Genomic DNA, 9794 nt, shown 5'->3' on the forward strand with positions numbered 1-9794 from the left:
CTCTCTCGTCTGTCTCTCTCTCTCTCTCTCGTTGTCTCTCTCTCGTTGTCTCTCTCTCTCGCTCGTTGTCTCTCTCTCTCGCTCGTTGTCTCTCTCTCTCGCTCGTTGTCTCTCTCTCTCGCTCGTTGTCTCTCTCTCTCGCTCGTTGTCTCTCTCTCTCGCTCGTTGTCTCTCGCTCGTTGTCTCTCGCTCGTTGTCTCTCGCTCGTTGTCTCTCGCTCGTTGTCTCTCGCTCGTTGTCTCTCGCTCGTTGTCTCTCGCTCGTTGTCTCTCTCTCGCTCGTTGTCTCTCTCTCTCGCTCGTTGTCTCTCTCTCTCTCGCTCGTTGTCTCTCTCTCTCGCTCGTTGTCTCTCTCTCTCTCGCTCGTTGTCTCTCTCTCTCTCGCTCGTTGTCTCTCTCTCTCTCGCTCGTTGTCTCTCTCTCTTCGCTCGTTGTCTCTCTCTCTCTCGCTCGTTGTCTCTCTCTCTCGCTCGTTGTCTCTCTCTCTCTCGCTCGTTGTCTCTCTCTCTCTCGCTCGTTGTCTCTCTCTCTCGCTCGTTGTCTCTCTCTCTTCGCTCGTTGTCTCTCTCTCTCTCGCTCGTTGTCTCTCTCTCTCTCGCTCGTTGTCTCTCTCTCTCGCTCGTTGTCTCTCTCTCTCTCGCTCGTTGTCTCTCTCTCTCCGCTCGTTGTCTCTCTCTCTCTCGCTCGTTGTCTCTCTCTCTCTCGCTCGTTGTCTCTCTCTCTCTCGCTCGTTGTCTCTCTCTCTCTCGCTCGTTGTCTCTCTCTCTCTCGCTCGTTGTCTCTCTCTCTCTCGCTCGTTGTCTCTCTCTCTCTCGCTCGTTGTCTCTCTCTCTCTCGCTCGTTGTCTCTCTCTCTCTCGCTCGTTGTCTCTCTCTCTCTCGCTCGTTGTCTCTCTCTCTCTCGCTCGTTGTCTCTCTCTCTCTCTCGCTCGTTGTCTCTCTCTCTCTCGCTCGTTGTCTCTCTCTCTCTCTCGCTCGTTGTCTCTCTCTCTCTCTCGCTCGTTGTCTCTCTCTCTCTCTCGCTCGTTGTCTCTCTCTCTCTCTCGCTCGTTGTCTCTCTCTCTCTCGCTCGTTGTCTCTCTCTCTCTCTCGCTCGTTGTCTCTCTCTCTCTCTCGCTCGTTGTCTCTCTCTCTCTCTCGCTCGTTGTCTCTCTCTCTCTCTCGCTCGTTGTCTCTCTCTCTCTCTCGCTCGTTGTCTCTCTCTCTCTCGCTCGTTGTCTCTCTCTCTCTCTCGCTCGTTGTCTCTCTCTCTCTCTCGCTCGTTGTCTCTCTCTCTCTCGCTCGTTGTCTCTCTCTCTCTCTCGCTCGTTGTCTCTCTCTCTCTCGCTCGTTGTCTCTCTCTCTCTCGCTCGTTGTCTCTCTCTCTCTCGCTCGTTGTCTCTCTCTCTCTCTCGCTCGTTGTCTCTCTCTCTCTCCGCTCGTTGTCTCTCTCTCTCTCCGCTCGTTGTCTCTCTCTCTCTCGCTCGTTGTCTCTCTCTCTCTCGCTCGTTGTCTCTCTCTCTCGCTCGTTGTCTCTCTCTCTCTCTCGCTCGTTGTCTCTCTCTCTCTCTCTCGCTCGGTGTCTCTCTCTCTCTCTCTCGCTCGGTGTCTCTCTCTCTCTCTCTCGCTCGTTGTCTCTCTCTCTCTCTCGCTCGTTGTCTCTCTCTCTCTCTCTCGCTCGTTGTCTCTCTCTCTCTCCGCTCGTTGTCTCTCTCTCTCTCTCGCTCGTTGTCTCTCTCTCTCTCGCTCGTTGTCTCTCTCTCTCTCTCTCGTTGTCTCTCTCTCTCTCTCGTTGTCTCTCTCTCTCTCTCGTTGTCTCTCTCTCTCTCTCTCGTTGTCTCTCTCTCTCTCTCGTTGTCTCTCTCTCTCTCTCGCTCTCTCTCTCTCTCGTTGTCTCTCTCTCTCTCTCTCTCGCTCTCTCTCGTTGTCTCTCTCTCTCTCTCTCTCTCTCTCTCGTTGTCTCTCTCTCTCTCTCTCTCGTTGTCTCTCTCTCTCTCTCTCTCGTTGTCTCTCTCTCTCTCTCTCTCGTTGTCTCTCTCTCTCTCTCTCTCGTTGTCTCTCTCTCTCTCTCTCTCGTTGTCTCTCTCTCTCTCTCTCTCGTTGTCTCTCTCTCTCTCTCTCTCGTTGTCTCTCTCTCTCTCTCTCTCGTTGTCTCTCTCTCTCTCTCTCTCGTTGTCTCTCTCTCTCTCTCTCGTTGTCTCTCTCTCTCTCTCGTTGTCTCTCTCTCTCTCTCTAGTTGTCTCTCTCTCTCTCTCTCGTTGTCTCTCTCTCTCTCTCGTTGTCTCTCTCTCTCTCTCTCTCGTTGTCTCTCTCTCTCTCTCTCGTTGTCTCTCTCTCTCTCTCGTTGTCTCTCTCTCTCTCTGTTGTCTCTCTCTCTCTCGTTGTCTCTCTCTCTCTCTCGTGTTGTCTCTCTCTCTCTCTCGTGTTGTCTCTGTCTCTCTCTCTTGTTGTCTCTCGTCTCTCTCTCTCGTTGTCTCTCTCGTTGTCTCCCAAGTGAGCGCTATTCCCTATATAGTTTTGGATGCAGTCTGAGTCCCGTTGGCCAAACATGCTGCATGTGTAGCTCAAGTCTCTCACAAACACTGTCAGCCCTGTTAGGGCTTCTGACTGATAGCTCCAGGCCACCCCTTCCATAGCTCCGAGTCATCCCCAGCACAGAGCTCTTTGTCTGGGCTGAGACTGTGTGTCAGGGCCCCTTGGCTGAAGGCCCGAGGCTCTGGAAAGAAAGGCCACCATTTCATCCTCTATACCAGGCGGATGGACTGGTGTGACTGGGACCAGTGTCTCCTCCCGCGCCACACACACACACCAGTAAGTCAGACCAGACTAGGGTCTGTGATTTGCCTTTGTCGATGCTGAACAAACAGGTTTTTGAACAACACACACAGTCCTACAGAGGCATACCACTTTCTCCCAGGGGATGTACATGTCCACACAGATTGCTACGGAGTTCCAACTAAGATGCAACAGAAACCCAAAACAGCCTTATGGGCCACCATAGTTAAAGAATTTAGCCTTATGGGTGACCTCTGACCTGGGTTAAATAGATGTAACCATCATCACTGTGCTTGCCCACCTTAGGAGCCCTGCTGTTTTAGAGTAGCTAGGTCCTTTTAAGAGTGTTGTCTGGTCTGAAGTGGCCTGATCAACAGTATTCCACTGGACCCAACATGTCCCAAAGTGATCATTCTAGAATCATTTGCATTCTAGAACTGTGTCCATTCTAGAACTGTTTCTAGCCATTCTATTTCTATGGTTGTAGTCAGTCGGTGCTTTTTGCCAAATGGCCTCCAGAGTGACTCAATACCCAGTAGACCCATGTCCCTTACTGGTCTTATTTAGTGAGGGAGAGCTCAAATAGGAGTCCCAAATGGCACCCTATTCCCTATATAGTGCACAAATTTTGAACAGGTCCCATAGGGTCTATAGTAGTGCACTATGTAGGGAATAGGCTGTCATTTGGGACAAAGCCCAGACAGATGCAGGCCTTGGTCTGCTCCAGTAAGAGAATGGGTAGACAGTCTGCCAGTAGTAACACAGTGGTCAGTATTCAGTCACTGCTCCTTCAGGCCGTCTCTCCCTCTGCTGCTGCTGTGGTTTTAAATGTGTGCCAACGCTAGCACACTAGTTAGAATGCACTGCTTCTAAGTGTCATGTTAGTGTGGATGTTGGAATGCAGCCCAAGAGTCAGTTAGAACACAGGGTCATTTCAAATGCCCAGGCCCACTTTGATGATGTCACAAAGCCCAAGCCTGTTTGATTAAGTTTCTGCTACAGACAGAAACCTGCCTTCAGTGGCCTGGTCAGCCTCCACAACTGGTTTTAACCCAGTCTGAGTTGTAATTCATTGTGTCAAAAAGAGTTACAGAGGTTTCAAACTGTTAACTGTGATGTCAGACCCCCGCCCTGCCCTGAGAACTGTCTGTTCCTCTACTACAACTCCTTCCTGCTCTCTCTCTCATCATGACATCACTGAGGGTTCCCACACACAACTACACTGAAAGGTCATTCTAGTTCTATTGATTGTATGGAATGTGGAGGAAGGTTTGGGGCCAGGTCCATTATATCAAGGTGGCGTTGTGAATGTGCAATCTGACGTATTGGACCTGGACTGGGAAGGACCTGAGTTGTGTGAGGTGATGGTGTTTTAAAGCTATGCAACAGCACTGTGCTCCAGTCCACACAGCAAAAATACTTCTGTATGTTATGAGAATGATCACGATGATATGTTACTGCTGCCCCATGTAATCAGGTCAGTTCTTTATTAGTAAAGAGGAAAATATGCAAATGATCTGCCAGAATATGACTGATATTGTTGTGCCTCCTGTTACCTGACTTCGCCTTTTTTCCCCCAATCAAGTTTTTATACTTGCAGTGTTTGCCTTAGCGGTGTTTTCATGTCCTCATTTCAAGATGATGGCTACGTTCCGAATGGCACCCTATTCCCTACATGATGACCCATTGGCTCTGGTCTAAAGTAGTATAAGTAAATAGGGACATGGGTGTCATTTGGGACAGTATCCAAGAAGATAAGTCACATACGAGTCCAACAATGGTTACAAACTGTCTCTCTTGCTTATACAGTTCAGATGTTTGTTTTTTGTTTGTTGAGAAAATGCTTTCATTGTACAGTCTAACTTATACTGTCTTACCTTCTTACTATTCTCCCAATAAAACCACAAACCATTTTACAAACTGTGACGTGTGTTTTGAAGTCACTTCATTGGCGTGATGTTTGACAGCCATTTGTCACAGCTGTGTGTGTTGGACTGTCAGTTTCCAACCTCACGTGATGTTTAGTTGTTTAAATGTCATGTCAATGTTTTTCATAGTCACTTGACACCACTTAAGCTGAATATATTTTATACATCCTATCTTTGAAAAGTGAATGTATTAAACATCTATAAGATCCAGGGTTAGGGTCATTTTCAATTGAAGTCATTCAATCATTTTTAAAAATGGCATCTATTTTCAATGACGTCTCAATAAGCTGAAAATGGAGAAGCTATTCAAATATTTTTCCATTTCTGACATTTTTTACTCAAATTACTTCCTGAAATGAGTGACTTTTATTAAGATGCTATTTTTGACCATTTTAATTGAAAACAATCACGGTAAGGTACTTAATTCTTACCCAAAAATGATTTGATATTGAAAAAAATGAATTCTATGACTGCATTTGACCTTAGTCCTTCAACCCTGATAAGAGCACTAAATGAACCAAGGAAGGACCAGTGACCTGAAGGAAATGTCAACAGGTCAGAGAGTACTGCCTGCTCCCTCCATCCAAACCCCTACAGTATCTAACACTCCATAGTCCAGTTAGTCCTTCAGTACATTACTAATCAGGGATTTGTATCATTTGTACCTCACCGCTGTGGATAGTTTGGTCCAAGTATTTAAATAGGATAAAGCCAGACCATCAGCAGGGTCTTGTTCATTAGTGCGCATCGTGGCAAAACGTTTTGCAGCCGAACAAGAACACAGGTGTTTCTTATTGGACAAGTTCAGGTCCCTATTGAAGTGTTTTTTTATTCTGTTTGGTGTGTAATGAACAGGGCCTGAAGGGAGATTGGAGAGGGGAGTTCTAGTCAGCTGAGGGGTGCTATGTTGTTGGTGGATTATTTTCCCCACACTTTGAATAATCTACATCCCAAATGGCACCCTAATCTCTATATAGTGCACTACTTTAGACCAGGTCCCTTAAGACTCTAGTCAAAAAAATGTATATTCGGGAAGTATTCAAACCCTTTTGACTTTTTGTTACGTTACAACCTTATTCTAAATGTTTTATTTATGTTTTATTCTCTCATCAATCTACACACAATACCCTGGGGGTTACCCTGGGAGTTGGGGGTTACCCTGGGGGTTACCCTGCCTGGGGGTTACCCTGCCTGGGGGTTACCCTGGGGGTTACCCTGGGAGTTGGGGGTTACCCTGGGGGTTACCCTGGGAGTTGGGGGTTACCCTGGGGGTTACCCGGGGAGTTGGGGGTTACCCTGGGGGTTACCCTGGGAGTTGGGGGTTACCCTGGGAGTTGGGGGTAACCCTGGGGGTTACCCTGGGAGTTGGGGGTTACCCTGGGGGTTACCCTGGGAGTTGGGGGTTACCCTGGGGGTTACCCTGGGAGTTGGGGGTTACCCTGGGAGTTGGGGGTTACCCTGGGAGTTGGGGGTTACCCTGGGAGTTGGGGGTTACCCTGGGAGTTGGGGGTTACCCTGGGAGTTGGGGGTTACCCTGGGAGTTGGGGGTTACCCTGGGGGTTACCCTGGGAGTTGGGGGTTACCCTGGGGGTTACCCTGGGAGTTGGGGGTTACCCTGGGGGTCACCCTGGGGGTTACCCTGGGAGTTGGGGGTTACCCTGGGAGTTGGGGGTTACCCTAGGAGTTGAGGGTTACCCTGGGAGTTGGGGGTTACCCTGGGGGTTACCCTGGGAGTTGGGGGTTACCCTGGGGGTTACCCTGGGAGTTGGGGGTTACCCTGGGGGTCACCCTGGGGGTTACCCTGGGAGTTGGGGGTTACCCTGGGAGTTGGGGGTTACCCTGGGGGTACCCTGGGAGTTGGGGTTTACCTTGGGAGTTGGGGGTTACCCTGGGAGTTGGGGGTTACCCTGGGGGTTACCCTGGGAGTTGGGGGTTACCCTGGGAGTTGGGGGTTACCCTGGGGGTTACCCTGGGAGTTGGGGTTTACCCTGGGAGTTGGGGTTTACCCTGGGAGTTGGGGTTTACCCTGGGGGTTACCCTGGGGGTTACCCTGGGAGTTGGGGGTTACCCTAGGAGTTGGGGGTTACCCTGGGAGTTGGGGGTTACCCTGGGAGTTGGGGGTTACCCTGGGGGTTACCCTGGGAGTTGGGGGTTACTCTGGGAGTTGGGGGTTACCCTGGGAGTTGGGGGTTACCCTGGGAGTTGGGGGTTACCCTGGGGGTTACCCGGGGAGTTGGGGGTTACCCTGGGGGTTACCCTGGGAGTTGGGGGTTACGCTGGGGGTTACCCTGGGAGTTGGGGGTTACCCTGGGGGTTACCCTGGGAGTTGGGGGTTACCCTGGGGGTTGGGTGTGGGGCTTCACCAGTGCCATGATTGCTGTATATATGTGATAACCTTTGTATGCTTGCAATGCACAATGATGGAAAAGTACTGGGTAATGGAGATAGACTGCTTTAGTTCTCAGGCTGAGAATTGTCTGCACCTGCTGATAGTCACGCAGCCTCAAGGCCGAGATAGTAGAGAGAGAAACAACAGTCTAGAGATGTTTTACTCATCTTAGATACTTTGTATCTAATCCAATGCAACAATGTTAAGATATGATTGCTGGTAGGTTGTATAAAGAGTGTTGTCTCCTGTTTCACCACACAGATCTTTACTATAGACTACTGAGGTCATTCTGTATGTGAATCTCTGTCTGCAATTGCATTTTATTACTAAAGAGTTTTATACCGAGGTTCCTGTGTCTGTGTCATGTATCTGGAAGACTGATTGTTGAAGGAAACTTACATCACCCCATGCAAAGGACCCCCCAACATTTGGCGAGCTTGCCAGGAGAGACCACCACGTCTGGGTGCTCTGCGTCCCACTGTGCAGCTCATCAAACTATAAGGTAAGCAGACGCCCGTTAAACCAAAAGTCAGATATTAGAAAAAGCACTGTGTGGTTGATGACTCATTCCGGTATGTAAATGGCACCTCACTCATGGGGTTGATAATTACAGGAACAGTCGATAGCTAAATGTATGTACACGCCCGTTATAGGATGTATATGTGATAAATTACCCAGAATCCACAGGTTTAATAGATAGACATTCCTGAGGGTCTAATGGAACCTTGTGTGAGGAACTTGGTTATAGATGAGGATGAACCAAGTCAGTACTGAGGTACTGGGTGACACGTGATTCAATGTGTTTTATGTATGGTGACCTTACCTGAGAGAGAACACTGGTTTTATGTATGGTGACCTTACCTGAGAGAAAACACTGGTTTTATGTATGGTGACCTTACCTGAGAGAAAACACTGGTTTTATGTATGGTGACCTTACCTGAGAGAAGACACTGGTTTTATGTATGGTGACCTTACCTGAGAGAAAACACTGGTTTTATGTATGGTGACCTTACCTGAGAGAAAACACTGGTTTTATGTATGGTGACCTTACCTGAGGGAAGACACTGGTTTTATGTATGGTGACCTTACCTGAGAGAAGACACTGGTTTTATGTATGGTGACCTTACCTGAGGGAAGACACTGGTTTTATGTATGGTGACCTTACCTGAGAGAAAACACTGGTTTTATGTATGGTGACCTTACCTGAGAGAAGACACTGGTTTTATGTATGGTGACCTTACCTGAGGGAAAACACTGGTTTTGTTTTGATATATGTGTAATTGGTGGGATTGTATATTTGGTGTGGGACAATTGTTGTATGAGTTGAGAGTATTTGATAACAGTGAATGGATATATGTTAGTCAATATCAATCATTTCTATGTACTGAAATAAATCTAGACTGGTACAGACAACAAGTCTTTAAGACTAGTACCAGAAGGGATACATTTGTGAATTGCGTATTGGGAAAGACATGTGAGTTTCCTCTTGCATTACATCCACGAGAGAGGAGACAGGGAGACCCCCTGTACTGAAGTTAAAATACAATTGACACCAATTGTGGTTATTTACCACACATATGTGGAACCATTTACAGTAGTGTGGTTAGTGAAGGTAAACTAAAGAAGAAGAGGGGTTAGAGACAATAGAACTGCGTTGGGTTTATCATCCTATGTTAGGTTCTACTGCCCATATTTGGGGATAGAACTGGGTTTTTCTACACTACCATAGAGATAAGTCACTCAGTCCACATTACATAGAACCTGATTAAAACAAAACCACGGGACACCATGACAGATCCAACCAAAGGCAGTGCAGAGACAGTGGGTCCCACACCACTGAAGGCTGGGCCTGACCTCTCTGTCACTACCCTGACTGATGCTGACTTGGAGCTTTTCGTTGACGGTTCTGCGTATATAGATCAAACTACAGGGTAGAAACATGCAGGGTTTGGTATTGTGACAATTGATAGACCCACTCACATACAACAACCATTACCAGATACTTTCTCAGTTCAACAGGCTGAACTGTTGGCGCTAACCACTGCCTGTAACATGGGAGAAGGGAAAAGGATTACAATAATCTCTGATTCTGTTTAAGCCATAGGAGTTTGTCTCTCCTGGTGTGGTGTCTAGAGGAGTAGGGGTTTGTCTCTCCTGGTGTGGTGTCTAGAGGAGTAGGGGTTTGTCTCTCCTGGTGTGGTGTCTAGAGGAGTAGGAGTTTGTCTCTCCTGGTGTGGTGTCTGGAGGAGTAGGGGTTTGTCTCTCCTGGTGTGGTGTCTAGAGGAGTAGGGGTTTGTCTCTCCTGGTGTGGTGTCTAGAGGAATAGGAGTTTGTCTCTCCTGGTGTGGTGTCTGGAGGAGTAGGGGTTTGTCTCTCCTGGTGTGGTGTCTGGAGGAGTAGGGGTTTGTCTCTCCTGGTGTGGTGTCTAGAGGAGTAGGAGTTTGTCTCTCCTGGTGTGGTGTCTGGAGGAGTAGGGGTTTTCACAATGCTTGTGGAAGTCCTATTCGTAATAGAACTATGGTTTTAGATCTCTTGGAGTCTATGATGCTGCCTTCTGCTTTGGCTATTGTGAAGGTTGCTGCTCACACTGGGGGAAAGACTTTGTGAGTATAGGTAACACCATGGCAGATCAGGCTGCTAAATTGGCTGCTTCAAAGTGTCATAGCCACTCCATGTTCTTCTCTGCTACTGATGGGAAAGACACTGATGATTTGGCATCTAAACA

The sequence above is a fragment of the Salmo salar genome, chromosome ssa06 (genome assembly GCF_905237065.1).
Source record: "Salmo salar chromosome ssa06, Ssal_v3.1, whole genome shotgun sequence".
Taxonomy (NCBI): domain Eukaryota; kingdom Metazoa; phylum Chordata; class Actinopteri; order Salmoniformes; family Salmonidae; genus Salmo; species Salmo salar.